Below are 17,834 nucleotides of genomic sequence, written 5' to 3'. Positions count from 1 at the left end.
GTGAGACTGCAGGAGAGAATGGCAGCCAACGGAAACCCACATTTCACACAAGTGAGGAGATGACCGTTGAGGATGAACACCATCACCACAGACAACAACACTGATATCTGGACCTGATGATGGTTTGAGCGTTTATTCACAAACAGAAGCTCAGTCTATCTGCTAAGTTAACAGATGAATGGATTCGTGAATTGAGTTTGCACACAATCTAAAAATAGCGTTGTTTAAAGAGGTCGCCTGATACTGTCATTTCAAGTCGTTTTAAAAAAAAGTGAACGTTTTGAATTTGACAAAGTGTAAATGTAGGATAGCTGTCTCCAATGTTGCTGCTGACGCAACATTTTAAGTATTGCTTAAAATGCAATACTTTGTTTTTGAAAAGTCCTCTCAATGACATTGTTAGGCGACAAACTTTTGCTTCCACTTTATGAAATGTTGTTTTCTGGTCATTTTGAAGACATTACTCCAGGCATGGTGAACCCAATTGAAGTACCATATAGTGATCTGTGAAGTATAACTGAATAATTCCCCCGAAAACATGTCTGGGTCACATTTCACTCCAAGATCCATTTAGAAATTACATTTTGCAAACATTAAAATTAAGCCTACGATCCACGAGAGTTTGGACTGTGACATTATTTTGTGCACAATACAATTATGCACACATTTTTAATAACCATAGTAATTTGTCTTATTGTTAGGATTAAGTAATATTAAATTCACTAAAATGAAGTAAAAATACTAAAATAAATAAAAAATGTATACGCACATATAATAGTAAATTGCCATTTTATTCATTCTTAATTGTCTTCAAAATAATGTCGCAATGCAAAACAATTCAATGTTTACAACAAAGGCATAATTACTTTTATGAAAAAATAATTTCTTATTTGCTTTTGGAGTGAAATATCATCCGGACAGGTATGTTCTTGACAGGTTTTGTGAGATTCGTTTAAACAAACCTATATTTATTCTGTTGACATGTCGAGCACATCCTCAGGCCAAAGCAAGAATTTGCCAATGACACAACATATTCTCATCCTTGGATTTTGTACATGATTGCAACCTTTAAACTCCTTAAACGATTTTACTCATACCACATTTTTAAGTTGTGACCCGTTGCTAGTGTCAACCAAAAATGTATATGGGGGAGGGAAACATAGGTGGATAACAGGGAAAACTGGGAACGTAACAGGAAAATTAGTAAAGTGAATAAGTGGCAGGGAAGATAGAGAAAACCAGAGACGTAGCAGGAAGAAGAGTGCTGGAATGTGAGGAAGAGAGAGAGAGAGAGAGCAGAACCTGAACTCCAGGGCTGATAGAGGGCAGCGGGAGGTAGGAGGGGCGGTGGGTGGAGCACGTGTGACAGTAACAGCAGCAGCATTCAAGCACAGGTGCACCCTGGGAAGGAGAACCGGGCAGAAGCACAGAGATTACAGGATTACGGCAACAAAATAAAGACATATACTGTGTGACCCTGATCCACAAAAACAGTCATAAGGGTCAATTTATTCAGCATTAATTTGAAAGCTGAATAAATAATATTTCAATTGATGTATGGTTTCTGGAATCTGAGGGTGCAAAAAAATCTAAATATTGAGAAAATGGCCCTTAAAGTTGTCCAAATGAAGTTCTTAGCGATGCATATTACTAATCAAAAATCAAGTTTTAAAATATTTACAGTTGGAAATGTACAAAATATTTTCATGGAACATGATCTTTACTTAAAATCCTAATGATTTTTGGCATAAAAGAAAAATCAATAATTTTGACTCGTACAATGTATTTTTGGCTATTTCTACAAATATACCCCATCGACTTAAGACTGCTTTTGTGCTCCAGGGTCACATTGGGACTGGAGGTGACACCTCTTTGACACAACTAAACCTGTTCCATGGATCATGTGGGTCATTCCTATAATACATTACATTATTACCACACATTCATATATATGTCTTAATAAAGAACAGTTTTAAAGATGGAAATCATATGATCTTTTATCACATTTGAACATGAAGGGGAATTTTAAATGATTTCACTAACTTGGTTTTAGATGTTTTAACATGAAAAACGTATTCAAAACTATTCTTGGCATTTCTTCATTTTTCTTTCTTTTCTAATCAATATGTTTTCTAGGGAATGTTTTTGGCGATTTATTTATATCTGCTGTCTCACTCTAAAACATTCAATCCAGCTTGATATTACAGAAATGAGTACGATATTTCAAACCTCATTAATAACAATTCCATCATTAATCAACAATGGATAACATTAGCTCTTCATTTCCATCATGTTTATTGTCTTGCAATCTGTAAATAATTGCATCATATTTAATAAAGTTTGCACTTGACCAAAACCAATGTCTGAACATTTGCTATCGTTTACTAGAAACACAAGCGTAAAAGTTCAGACGGTATTGCAGAATAGAAATGACCCATGAATTGAAACTAATCAACACTTAAAATCATCAAAAAATTAAGCTATTAAAAATCAATCCCACAATAAACTGGACACAAATAGGAATTAAGCTTGTGCTGTGATTAAAACTGACTTTCGTTAGAGTTGATGCCATATTTAAACTGACATAAATGCAAATGCAGCTGTGTAAATGAGAATATATAAACTCCAGAAAATAATGCTTTGTAAAAACTATCTGTGATGAAGGACCTTAAGACATTTAGAAAAAACCTTGAGAAATTGTGAATCACTCATTAAACATGACATTAACTTTGATTGAAGTCTATCGATTCTGGGTATTTTCAACAAAAGCATCTGTGACAAGCTGTTGATTAACACAGAAAATCATTTTGACTCATCCCACAGTTTGTATAAGCAAGCAAAAATTGTGTTTAGAGTGATGCATTTTATAATGGAGGACAATGCTTTGCAATACATTTTAGTGAAAAGACTTATTAGCATTAAACAGACGGGTAATTTTCACACAGTATGCACAAGGATACTAATATGGGACATTTACGTAGAACAAACTACATCCCACTAGACAACATTACAAACCCAATTCTGAAACACAATTTTGTACAGAATCAGAAGAAGTTTATTTGAACACAAACACATAAGCTGCACATTTGATCTCCATTGTAAGTGCAATACTGTAAATGCTACTTTCTTCAAACTGTGGGAGAACAATTTTCTGAAGTAATCAATTAAAGTAATCATGAGCTGAACTCATACTCACGGTGGAGCGGCGCATACTGTTGCGGGACTGAGAGGTGGGCCTGGTGGTCTTGGTTTCTATGTTTTCGGAGGCTGGGCCAGCATATGAACTGTGACGACGGGCCTTCTGTGCCTGGAGAGCCATCTGATATGCCACCTCAAACGCCTGTCCCAGCGTCAGGATGATCTCATAGGTCTGTGTCTGTACGGGGAACAGCCATTAGCTGAGTCAATAAATAATTACACAATATGTGTCTTCACTTTCAGTAAGGCTATAAAAGGCAGCAGAGAAAACTATATTGGACCTGACAGTCAAACTGCAACCTGTAAGTGTTGCTTGTTTTCTCATGTCAAGAGGACAGCCAATCACAACAGAGCTCATTTACATAAACGAGTACACTGTATCAATTATAAAGGTCAGAGAGATAAGGGCATAAAAAATCTAATAAATTAAAAATGAAATTAAAATCCTGTGTAAATTCAGTGTCAGAAACAAATAATACATTTGAAAAAAAAAACTTAATTAAATATATAATTTATATCTTGTAGATTTCATGTAAAATGTAATTACATTAATATTCTGTGTAGATTCAATTCAGTACGTCAGAAATAAATTAAATGAGATAAATAATACTATAATATCTATCTATCTATCTATCTATCTATCTATCTATCTATCTATCTATCTATCTATCTATCTATCTATCTATCTATCTATCTATCTATCTAATTAAAAATAGTAAAACTGCATATAAGATAACAAAATACATATTATTTAATATATATATATATATATATATTTATGTGTGTGTGTGTGTGTGTGTGTGTGTGTGTGTGTGTGTGTGTATATATATATATATATAATAAATAAAAGTTAATAATATCAAAAATAAATATATGGTTTCCTGTTGACATGAAGAAACCTATTCTCTGTTAACCCTAATCGGTTTGCCTATAAAACAGCAGATATGAACAGCACCCACCACTTCTACTGTAGTGAAGACATGGCAGAAGTGGGTAACCAGACTTCAGATCTTTTGTGATGTAAGCAAATGTGCAGAGATCATCTGGATCCTGGGCGCACACGAGATGTTCTGGATATCATGCTCTGCAACCATCACCTGCAACAGTACAAAAATATCCAGTGAGTCCATCACAATTTTAGAACATCTGCTAAAAACATGAGCACTTCACTAATTCATAACCACACAAGCCGATGTAACCATATATAACCTTAATCTATCATTCATGTCCGTGCCACAAATAGTGCAGGACAGGGTACTGTCCTGTTACAAATCTTAACTCTGATAGTGATGGCTTAGCAGACACCACTAGTAATGAGAAACAGTCGAATTCTCCTGGTTTACACTAAAGGAAACCAATGTTGACTTAAGTGATGGTATGTATTGGCCGTTACCTAGATAACTCCTCCTACCTTGGATGCTGCATCAACAAATTTGACTCCTCTGTAGGTGATATTCAGTTTTATGACGGGACCTTTCCGGTGATCCTTTGATTTCTGGAAAACATTAGAAGGCAAGAATTCATAATTTTTTCACAAAACAATTTAAGACATTAAATAATAGCATACTGACTTATGTATATATATATATATATATATATATATATATATATATATATATATATATATATATATATATAATATATATAATTATGTGTGTGTGTCTGTGTCTGTGTGTGTGTGTGTGTGTGTGTGTGTGTGTACCCTTATTCTAGCGCAGGCCTCCTGTGTAGATTCAATTCCTCGTAGGTCTCGGATGATCACAGACCCTAAATACTGTTCAGAATGTCAGAAATGTATATTTATTCACTTGTTGATGTAATCATGTTACATGGGAGGAATAGTAAAATACATAATTAATATAAAATATAAACAATAAAATAAATTACAATTTCATGAAATATTATTACAGTACAAAATTATGGATTTGTTTCTAATAAACACAGCTTTTCACTTCTCCAGATGTTAACTGATGGACAGGAGTTGTGTGGATTACTTTTGATTATTGTGATGTATTTATCATTCATTCTGACGGCACCCATTCACTGCAGAGGATCCACTGATGAGCAAGCGATGGAATGCTACATTTTCAAAATCTGTTCCCATGAAGAAGCAAACTCATCTACATCTTGGATAACCTGAGTATGCATAAATTCTCAACAAATTTTAATTTATAGGTGCACTATTCCTTTTGAAATATTGCATTTTTATGTATTTAATTCAGATGCAATCCATTCCTATCAGTAAAAGTGTCATAAGTCTAGATTGTGAAGTGTATAAACTGACAAATCCTCAGGAAACGACTTACTCTAGCCTCATAAACGCAGGACTCGGTGATGAGTTTCTCAGGGTGATGGTGCCAGGTGGAGACTGTGGTGTATGTGGCAGAGTGGCTGGAAGGGCGAATACTTAGACGGGAATGTCGATCCACATGACGGTCCTAATGGAAAACAAAAAGTGCAGTCTGAGTCAACTAAAAAAAGACACACTGTATATTTATATTCAAAGTGGAGTTATATTTAATGGCATTTTGCAGCATTTTAATATTGTTTCTCCATTAATTTAAAAACAATGAGTTTCAATTATTCAAAAATGATTTATGAATTATGAATTATTCGTGTTCTGTGGTGTTCAGACTGTGTTAGTGTGTCCCGTGGTGCACAAACATCCGTTCTTCAGATGAGACGTTAAACTGAGGTCCTGACTCTCTGTGGTCATTAAAAATCCCATGGCACTTCTTGTAAAGAGTAGGGGTGTAACCTCAGTGTCCTGGCCAAATACCCTCCACTGGCCCTTGTCAATCATGGCCTCCTAATAATCCCCATCCACTGAATTGGCTCTCTCTCAGCAATACACAAGAAAGCGCTATAGAAATATCTCATTCATTCATTCAAGAATGAATTCTTCACAAAGACCTCATAACCGGTTAAACTCATTTGTTAGAGAGCATGTGGAAACAAAAATAATAGTAACATTAAACAATAAATCGTAAACATTACTTAATATGTTTCACGAAAAATTCACTTTTAGTATTAAAAATAGCACACACCAAAACAACTGATCAGAAATGTTCAGAATTTTAGACAAATTTGACAAAAATCAGAAGCTTCTTCAAAGAGAAAACAGTTATTTAAAGATTAAGAATAAAAATATTTTAAATTATAAGCAATACTTTTTGTTTTCTGTTACTTAGGTCTAAAAAAACTATATTATATAGTATTTTTATTTCAGCTAGTTGCAAAGGAACAATTTCTCATTTTAATTTAGTTTACCTTTATGTACTAAAATAACTCAAAAATGTATAAAAATGCAAATAATAAAAACAAATAATAAAAATTAATAAAAAATAATAAAAACAATAAATAATAAAAATAATAAAAATTCCATTATTAGTAAAACCTGATAATGGAAAATAAAGAAAAAGAAGATTTATTTTTTTATTATGTTATGTAGAACTATCTTAGACACGGTTTGCAACATTTATCAAAGAATGACTCAGATGTGATTCATTACTTGAAAGGAGTCATTATAATCATAGTGATCTTAGTCACAGAGGTGCTTACATGGGAGCGCGATCTTTCACCGAAGGAGCGAAGGGAAATACTGCCATCCTGATCCAACGCTCGGCTCTTTCTGCCTGATTCTCCCAGCGGAAACAACATATCCATGGAGCGACTGGTGTACGGATCCATATAACTGAGCGGTGACGTATTTTGAGACAACAAGTCCTGAATCTGATAAACATTAGCAAGGTAAAACCTATTTGTTGTTTTATCATGCATTGAAATTTTTAATTCATTTTAGGACTTAAATGATGCTAAATTATATGAGTTACCTTGAGTTGGGAAAAGCGGTTGGATTTTGAAGGTGCTTCCTCATACGGTCGCTCTGCTATCGAGGCTATGATTCTTTTTCTGTGACCAAGAAGGCCAATTTTCAACACCTGCATAGGGAAAAAATGTCAGTGCATCAGATCACAGTACGCACGTAACACAAAAGTTCACACCAGCATAAAAAGCACATTTACGTTAACAATTTCAAGCTCCCACAGGTTCTTCACGCAGTCCAGGGTTCGGTAGCCGCTAGACAAGAAGTTGTGCAGATACTCTCCAAGACCTAGAGTTTCCAGCCATGAAGACAGAGAGGTGCTGCCGTCACACCCCAGAGCTTTCACCTAAAGGAGGAGAAAATACATTCTCAAAGTCTCAAATTAAAATTGCATAGCATATATCACTCACTCTGAGAAGCCAGGAGGGACATTTGGGCACTTAAGTAACACGTAAAATGTCTGAATGTGATGTGACAAAATATCAAACCAAATGCAAAACTAAATCTTTTTTTAAGAGCTATAACGTCACTTTTCTGAGATATATTTGCAATGACTTTTAACCAACCAGTCCCAAGGTCATTTTAAGTGGAACTGCATGATATGTGTGCTTGAAAAGTGTGCTACCCTTTTAAAAATAAATGGCACTTGGTTTCACACATAGTGTCCAAATGCTATTTAGGGACTGAAACACACTACCTTTGGAAGGCTTTTCGCTGCATGAAGGATTTTTTTTCTGTGGCCTGGGTCGGTGATGCCAATTTCCTGGAGGTCCTCATCTTCCATCACGTTACTCCCCTGAATATATGCATATTCTCATTTGTTTCTGCTTTATTTACGTTTACAAGAATCTATCCACAGAATATGATAACTTTAAATATACCATTCATTTTCATCCAATAGACTTTATCTATTTATACACAATTATATTTTAGGTACTGTGACTGAAATTAAATAACAATTTCTTTTTCATCACTTTGAAAAAGTGCTCTGCAGTTCACTTAGATAGTCCTGCAATATTTAAAATTAAATGTTTTAAATAAATAAATATTTATTGTATTCTTAGATCATAAAAATTAATCAATAATTATACAACACTTATAAAAACAAATAAGGTTTAAAATATTGTTACGTGGCGTATAGCATTTCAAAATGCAAAGCAATGCTTAATATGGCAAGTAGGCTACCCTTTAAAAGAAAATATCCTTTTATTTGGAAAATAAAATGTTAAGATATTTTTGTTTCAATTATAAAAGTAAGAATTTGGGATTTTATTCCATTATAGCAATTAAATATCACAGAATAATAAAACATAATAAAAATAAAGAAACATAATGCATTGAATCTACATCGAGGATACAAAAAAGTTTATTTTTATCCTATTTCCAACTCACCACATCCCATGACCAACCTGGTGTGTCAATCAATCCCCACACACAAAAGCCACTCACCATGTAGCGCAGATCATCAAAGCCATTGAGCAGCAGTTTGCTCTCGTACTGAGGAAAGCCCACGTGTTCCAACCACTCCCCCACCGACTGCTCCAGCACGCGGCTCCCAGCTGCATCTGCCGACAAAGGATGGCGTTTGAGGAGAGAAAAACCGTTTAGCCTGTAGCAGCGGCACTCGGAGGCCGAGATGTGGCACTGCCACATCATCTTTGGCCAACAGAGCTGAGGGCAGCAGCAGCAACAGCAAGGCAGTGTCCAGGCTTGAGCAATGGGCCTCCGCTGGACGCAGGGCCCCAGATATACAGAATGAACTAATAATGGAGATTCCTCCACAAGCCCTCAGTGCAATGGAGATGAGAGCCGAGGCTGATGGGGTATGGAGGTAGACCTTGACAGGTAGTCCTTTAAAGAAGAGTGTAAAATAAAGGACTCAATTATTAGGGGAAATTTGGTGTTGCTCCTCAAGAAGAGGCAAACAAACAAAGCAACGTCTAAACAGCTTTTCTATATCTGCTTCAAATGATCACAAAGAGGAATGTCAGCACTTTGCCCAGACAGGATGTTCATAAAAGTTCAACAAGAGCTTTTGGCTTGCAGCAAAATATAGAGATTTACAAGAAGCTACTAGGAAGTTGCAGGAAAGTGCACCCTGCTTTGTCCCTGCTCTGCCCATATGAAATAAACACCCCTCTACAATACAAGGCTGGATATAACAGACTTGTCCTTGAAATTGGAAGCAAAACCTTTTAATAAAGCCCTAAGAACAGCTGGAGAGTAAGAATACCAATGTCTGTGCGTTTGCTACAACAGTCATAGATCCTCAAACCAATCATTCCCACTCATTGATCAACAGTCCACCACAATGCCACCAGAAGCCTTGTTTGATGCCAGCTTGTCCTTGGAAAGATCATTTTTCTCTTCCTGTCATTGAGTTGCTGATGAGTATCCCCTCCCACCATTAGAAAGTAGCCGATTTGACCACTTCCCCAAGCAGTCTGTAATCAAGTAGGGTTCTGGTCATGGTAATCCAAGAACTCCTGGACGTTCCGAGTTTAGATGCACCTTGCCAGGCTAAGATTCCAGAATGGAATGCACCATCGAAACAAGGTAAAACCAAGCCTTGATCCAGTTGGAACAACTGATAAAAAAAACCCCGTTGATGGCTCTGTCCCTCTATTTGCAGCCCTGCCCCCTTGCACTAGTCGCTCAGTTCTTCTAGAAAATGTTCCTAAGGGTCCTTCGGCCCCGATCAGGCAGCATTCCGGTCACGGTAATCCAAAGACTGCTGGTCCCTCCGAGCTTAGACGCAGCTCGTCGGACTAACATACTAGAACAGAGCACACCTTCAAAGCGAGGTACACCCAAGCCTTGATCCAACCAAAATAAGGTAAGCTCCAACAATGGATGGATATCCCCATAAGAAAGCCCCGTTGATGGCACGGCCCCTCTTGTTGCAGCCCAGCCCCCTGATCTGCTTGCTCCGTTCCTCTTACAGATGTTCCTAAGGGTCTTGCGCTCGGGGGCAAGGATTGCTGCATCCCTGATCCGGGAACGATCAGTCACAGCAGCAGCTGCATTCAGCGCTCACAAAGCAAAACATCCAAATGACATAGTGCTCCTCTAGAAAGCTGTTGGTAGCGCATCGGTTGCAGCTGGTAATCACCTTAAAGACATCTTCATATGCATTCAGTTTAGCTGCGAATCATGTCCCCTCACTGTTTCTGGCTTTCTTTCCTCTTTGACTTGCTTTTTATCCCAGTTCTCATTGACAGAGTCCTTTCCGAGAGCTCTGCAGGGCTGCCATATGCCGTCTGATGCTGAGACCCGCTGCACGACATATACGCTCTGCTCGTTCCCAAATCCCCATCCCTCCCGTCTTTATGCCTCTCTTTCTCGATCTGTCTCACATACACGCACTCTCTCTCTCTGAGGCGATCAATCCCCCCACCCCCTTTTCTCTGTCTTACTCTCTCTCTCTGCCCCTCTATCTATTCCCCGCTCCCCCTACTGATTAAAATTGCACGCAGGCTCTCTGATCTTGCTGTTGCAGAAAGGACACCAATAGAAAAAGGAACAAGAGACAAACCCAAACCACATACTACTGTGCCAGGATCAGTCAGCGGAGAAAGAATGAGGGGGAAAAAAACATACCTGTTCCTCTAACCCCGCACCCTGCAGCCTCATCCCTCTCCCCTCCGCACTTAAGTGCTTCCAGAGCCTCTGCACTCTCTCTATGAAAAATTAAATTGTAGCCAAGCCACAAACCATGGTAAATCATCAGAGGAATTAAATTCATGAATGTGTCACTGTACCAGTGGGGAGAGGGGGCTGGTTCTGGGATTGCACGTTAAACGTTAAGTCAGCGAAATGCACCGTGCACATGCTGCACTTAACGTAATCCCACCTGTGCCCACCTTCATATTGGACACATCCGAGTCCAAATTCCAGAATTCAGATTTTCAAGACGTGATCAAACTGTAGCGCTCGTGTCTCATGTGCAGACGATATATTGTGTAGCGTGATGTGGTCTAATTCTGTGTCACACATGAGTGCTGCTTCATGCAAGCATGTAGGGCATTATCTGCATGCAGCTGAGAGCAGGGGAATCATACAAACTGTCAGACTGCCAGCGCGTAATTCATATACAGACACTGAATCAGGCTTGATATGTAAATTGCATCCAAACATCTGCAGGCTCAAAAGGATTGCTCACTTCTGAAAGAGATATAAGTGCATTTTATTCATTAAGCAGACATTTTTATCCAAAACAACTAGCAAACCAAGAAGAAAACTAAGAATTTGGCCAACAATATTAGCCACGCAACCATAATGGATTTCAACATGGTGTCTCATGGATTTGGTACCAAGGTTTTTTTTTACATGTACATTACATACACTGACATTAATTCATCAAGCAGACACCTTTATCCAACATGAGCAAAATGAGGAGAAACACCATCAATTTAGCAAAAAGGAGCCAAAAATCTTAGCAATGCCAGAGTAACAATGCCAATGCACCTTGGAGTAACATGTAAATGCCATGGTAAATGATATAAGAAAGTACTCTGTAAAGAAGATGTGTATATATATAAATTATATTTATATGATAAATTAATATTTCGTACAAAAAGAAATGCAGAAATATAGAAAAATAATTTTTTTCCCCCCTTCTTCTCTGACTCCAATATCCCAGTCCCCCTCTTAAGAGCACATCAAATTCTTTCAGTAAACTGTAGACTTTAAAAATGGCCTATGTTGATATGGTAAGAAATTGGGGTGTGATAAAATCACATATTTCAGAAAACACTGGCATTTTTATCAAACAACTGAACTCCCGTGAGAGTTTTAAGGACAATGTCTCTCAGAAGTGATCCTCTGCTGTTCAATTTCTAAATAATTGTATCTCTCCCAGGAAAGTCCATTAAAATATAGTGCTCTATTGCCGTATATAGCAACTACCTTGGGCTCCACTCAAGAAGAACAGAATTTGAAGTCCTAATTACTGAGTATCATTGCGATGGCCACAGTAAATGGATCATGATCTCATCTTTTTAAAGTAGGCCCTCGGTGCCCAATGTGTACCAGAGGGTGTCGGTGTCAAAATATCAGGTACAAAAATATCAGTCACAGACCAAATTGGGGTGAAAAGTGAGAGCATGTGCTTGAAAAAGAAAACCGCTGGTTGTTAAAGACGCTAGTTAAATAGTTCTGACCCGAGGGATGCTTCAACCAAAGCAAAGCTCTGTGGTCAGTCACAGAGGATTCGTTTTTTAGACATATTAATATGATTGGTTATAATCAGGCTGTCAATATATTAAAATCACAATTAATCTTATAATGTTTTTGCCTTTAATGTGAAAATGCTTTAAATTGCCTCTGAAGTTCTATACATTTTCCTTCAAAGACTTTTTAAGTAAAGAATAAAAACAATTTGCAACACAAAATAATGCAATAATTCCAATGTCTTTCTAAGCAACTTTAATTTTGTAAAAAGGAGCTAATCATTTTAGTTACTATATAATATACTATCATAATAACTGTTTAACTACCTTGAAGTATCATGTAAATGATACGGTACAAAAAACAAGTACTTTGGCATCACCATGGTACAGTAATGGTATCAGAACTAATCAAATAGTATAGGAATATTTTATATAAAATAATATTAAAATATTAAAATATTAATACAAATAAAATCAATCTAAAATTAAATAATGTTAAATAATAAATCTATTAATATTTATTTTATATTTGCAAATAAAACACATTTGTTTCCTTTAAGGAAAGAAAAAAACATGCAACACAAAAAAATGCATTGCTTCTAACTGCTTTCTCAGCTACTTTACTAACATTGTTTTGTTAGATTATATAGCTTTGATTTCATAAAATTCTGCAATACAAATTTTTGCAAAAAAAAAAAAAAAAAAAGATTATATATTATATTTAATGTATTTATTTCAAATAGTTAGAGGTGAGTTATATGGTATAATGTTAGTTCGAACACCAAACATTTAAATTATGTCAAACTAAAATTTTAAAAACTAAAAAAAATATAGCTGAAATAAAATAAAACAATAAATTAAGACTTGGCAACTAACAGAATTTTTTAAATATGTCACACAACACATAAAATTAGTAAAACTTGAACATCAAAGGTGTAAATATAAAAATAAAAGCTAAACATGAAATTAAAAACATAAGAAAATAAACTGAGGTGGACACTATACTGATGTTCAATGTATGGACAACCTTTTAGGCACTACAGAAAAAAAAGATGGTCATGCAGTTATTTTTGCTTTTAAGTGTTAAGTTTGTAAAATCCTTAACCGTAAGTTTACACAGTTTGCAAAGTTATTCTGTTGAGATCTTATATTTACCTTCAGATGCAGGTTGATGCTCCTTGGAGATCTCGGTGCCAGCAATTAGATTCATGATCCTTTCAATCTACAATAAAACATCAAGAAAAGAAGGCTTCTAAAATGCAGTTAAATATTTAATTTCGCTGTAATCTGCCATGACAGTTTAGTCTTCATTTGACGTCCTTAGAACTGATTTTAATTCATAATTCATACAGTTGTTTGCCAAGACAACAACGCAGAAGACCTGAAATGCAGAAGAATGAGTTTCTCCTAAAGAGCTAAAACCAGCAAAAAACCTGAGCGATATACAAAAAACACAAGCAAACATTATAAGAGCACTTTTCAGCCGTGTAAAAGCTTGACAATTACTCTCCAATCAAATTTACTTTTAGAAGAGTCCTGAAATAGATAAACGCTGGTTTTTGATGTAATATTTAAAGTGTAGCAAATTTGTCTGCTGTGTGCTTGTGTTATCATCATGCTGGCAAGCTCTTAGATTCATTGAGCAGTCAGATGCACGTGCTACATCCCCTCTAGCATTTCCCGATCTCAAGTAACCTACATACTGCACTGACTTAATTCTGCACACTTTTCATGTCTATCCACTATAGAATGCACAATGCATCATCACGCCATTATATGGTACACTTCCCAGAATCCCTGAGCATGCTCATGCCATGCTTCATCTCCTCATACATGTTCAGAAGTCAAGACATTTTACGGTTTACACTGAGAAAATGCAGGACATTTTTTAAAAACCAGGCTTAAACAATAACTAAAATTACATAAACTCTTTTTACATTTCAAGTCTTTTTCTGTACAGTTCATTCTATTCCAAAGTAAAACTGATCAACTTCCTTCAAATAAAATGAAATGAAGTCATACACTATTGTTTTATTTGGAAATGCAGTCTTAAACCCTTTTTACTTTCATAATATCTTTTAAATTGACATTAAGATGAATTTATAATAATATTGTTGGTTTCATGTCAGATGTCCATATTGCTTTGAAAAATTTTATATTGTAAAATTTACTTTCTATTTTTACCTTGACACAAAAATACATCAGTATAAACTCCTTTATACCAAATCTGAAATATTGTACAGCAATCATGCTGTTTTAATTTCATACTAGGTATTTTTAATTAGATAACATATATAATAAATTCAAGCAAGTATAATATTAAATATTATTAATCATTATCATTAATAACATTGATATACTATTATGATTTAATTAATATTTTAAATTAGATTTTATTTTTATATTTTATATTTTCACTTTAATTTTAGTTAAAGTTCAAGTTAATGTTGCTGTTTTTATAATTTTTTATTCATATATATATATATATATATATATATATATATATATATATATATATATATATATACACATACATACATACATTTTTTTTTTCATTAACCTTTAATCTATTTAGTTGTAGTTAGATTAAAGAGCAACTCGGCTGATTTATAATACTTTTTTATATTTTATTTCAAGTAATGATAATTCAATTTGCATTTTTTTAATGTTTTTAGTTTTATTCAAATATAATCCAATATCAGATTTATGACAAAAAATAAAAAAAAAACATAAAAAATAAAAAATAAAAAAAATAAAGTATTATTTGAGGAATTCTCTGAAGTGTAGATACATGAAGAGAGACAGAGACATAAGATGTAGCGGGAGAGTTATTGCAGTCGTAGCCTCCAGTCATGGAGATCCAAAAACAGTTCATGAAAGGCGAGCATTTTCATTCTGCAGAGACAGCAATAAGGAACATCACACAATGTCCAACCTAATGAGTGAATATGTAGAAGCCAACAGCTTGAGAAAATGTGAAGTCGGGGGTAATAAAGATTTCATAGAGCTCTGCATCCTCCCATGTGCCAAAGTAGTAACAAGATTACAGGCTTCAGAGACTGGAGTGATGGCCAATGCCTTGCTGACACCACAGAGCCACTCCAAATAAAGCAAAGACACCGTGACAGTGGAACATGATCTCATTCAGAAAATTACATCATTTGCCATTTTACAGTTCTTAAGAATGGAGAATGAAGATACAAATCTGTAAATGTGTAAATGAGTGATCAAGTTTCACAATGAAGTCAATATTATGAACTAATAAATTTAGGAACACATAATACACATAATACCTTGTTGTAAAAAAATAGATAGATAGATAGATAGATAGATAGATAGATAGATAGATAGATAGATAGATAGATAGATAGATAGATAGATAGATAGATAGATAGATAGATACTGTTTTTTGAAATAGGGTTGTCAAAAAAAATTAATGATAATAATTATAATTATTAAATTTTACAGACCACTTAATTTATTACAATATTTATTCATTAACTAAATTAATAACTGCAAATCAAACAATTAAATAAACTAAACAAAAATAAAATAAAATAAAATAATTAGGGTTCCTGCATTACTGAAAGAGTTTCAATATAGTGTAAAACACAAATGCTTACTTTCATGCATACTAAATTGTTTTATTTAAAAAAAAAATGAGGTCAGGTAGTGACTGGGTAGTTAGCATTCAATCTACATTTTTATTTTCATCATTTATCTTTAGCAACTAGCACCAAGTCGTGCGAGTCAAATGCTTTAACGCTTTTAATGCATTAGTTTGATTATAATTACCTGCATGTTAAATTGGCAGCTTTATTGTTAATATTTTTACTTGTACTTGTACTCCTACCTGCATTCTTGTATTCATGTAAATGCAAATCAATTTTGGTTTAAAAAAAAAAAGAAAAAAAAAAAGAATGGCAATTGCAGCTAATTTGCAAAAAAGCTCAGTGAAATTGCAAGCCATGTGTGTGGAACGGGCCGTAAAGTCTCAGAAGCTCTCTGACAGGTGAAAGCATTTGCCGCCCACTTCTTTTCCCTCCATGCACATCTTTCACTTGCCATCTGAAGATGTGTTCCCCCTGACATCTTCCGTTTGCATATGAATTATGAAGAGATTTATACTGCCATCTGTGGAAAGCATGTTTGACCGCTCACTCAAACACAAAATTATTTTTAAACAAGATTTCTGCAGAAGTGCTGAAACATTAACACACTGAGCTATGGGCTGCTATAGGCACAATGACAAGTTAAAAATGTGCATGGAGGAAGGTAAAATGTATAATTACATACAAATTTGCAAGCATTTCAGTTTGTCAATCTTTCACAAAAACATACTGTACCACTTTAATACTTTGGCACTTGGTACTGTACTAAAAATATATAATTTTCATTCATATGCCATGATAGTTACATTGCAGTTCAATCACATCACTTGATACCATACTGAAAACTGCCTTGTTACAGGCATAGGAGAACATTTTTTACAACAGAAAGATTACACAGTTCAGAAGTTGTGTCCGAGGAACGTTCATTACCGTGACTAACGCACAAATGCTGATGCAGCTGTTTTGCGAAGTGAACAGTGTGAGCGTGTGCCAGCAGGTTGGCTCTGTCTGGCTGTATATTAGCACTCAGCTCTGAATTGGTTTATATCGGTGTGTTAACAGCAGGACCACCTCATCCTTTCAGTCATTTCTCCAAACCCACCCGCTCTCATTTTCTGCCTCCCTCTCTCAGACTTATAGATGTCATCTATATATAATGTGAAACAGGATGTTCTGAGAACAGGACACTCCACCCTGACAGTAGCTCTATTAAACTGCTTATGTCTACAGTTTAAACCATGCTCCAAAATCTGAAAATACAATCCTTCTCAGAACCAGAAGTAGTAAGTGTTTTTATTACAAAAAATATTTTTGATTCTGAATTCTTACTGGATGATCCATGCAATTCAAGCATTTGTAAAATACTTGAAATATGCACTCGTGTGACTGCACAACTCAATTTAATATTAATGTGCCAAGCCACCGCATTTTTTGTGTCTGTTCAGCAATGACCTAGAAACCCTAACAACAACCTACAAAAACAAAGCAACCGCCTAGCAACCCCTTAGATACCAGTTAGATCCCCAAAGCAAAAGTGTTGTTTTAGTATTTATTTTTACTATTAAGTTTTTATTAATAGTTTGAATTAGATTTTACTATTTTTTTTAGATTTTAACTTAAGCTTTTTTTCTTTAGTACTATTTAGGTTTTATTTTTTTTTACTAAAAAATTAGAAACAAACTTAGTTTTTCTTCTAACATAATTTCATTTTAGAATTATTTTAAAAAAAAAATTTCTAACAGTTTTTAGAAGCTTTTTAAACAATCTCTTTTAAATACTCAGTAAGTTGAAATAAGGCCAAAATAAAATAAGTTTCACAAGAAAACCATGAAAATCAAACGTTAGAGAAGTACAATAAGTACTAAAAATACTAACACTAGAAATTCAAAAGATACATTTTAAACTATACAGAAATACTAATACCATTTAAGAAATACTTAAATTCTAACTGAACATAAAAATAAGAGCAAAATATTCACAATTTTAATAAGAATAATAATAATAATAATAATAATAATAATAATTTTA

At 34.8% G+C, this 17,834-nt stretch overlaps 1 pseudogene; it reads right to left on the bottom strand.

Moving 5' to 3' along the window:
* Positions 1 to 17,834, bottom strand: part of LOC113050138 (ankyrin repeat and SAM domain-containing protein 1A-like) — a 28,823-nt pseudogene that overhangs the window by 1,305 nt on the left and 9,684 nt on the right.

This window comes from Carassius auratus, chromosome 31, assembly GCF_003368295.1.
Source record: "Carassius auratus strain Wakin chromosome 31, ASM336829v1, whole genome shotgun sequence".
Classification (NCBI taxonomy): domain Eukaryota; kingdom Metazoa; phylum Chordata; class Actinopteri; order Cypriniformes; family Cyprinidae; genus Carassius; species Carassius auratus.
This window is presented reverse-complemented; position numbering and strand designations above follow the sequence as displayed.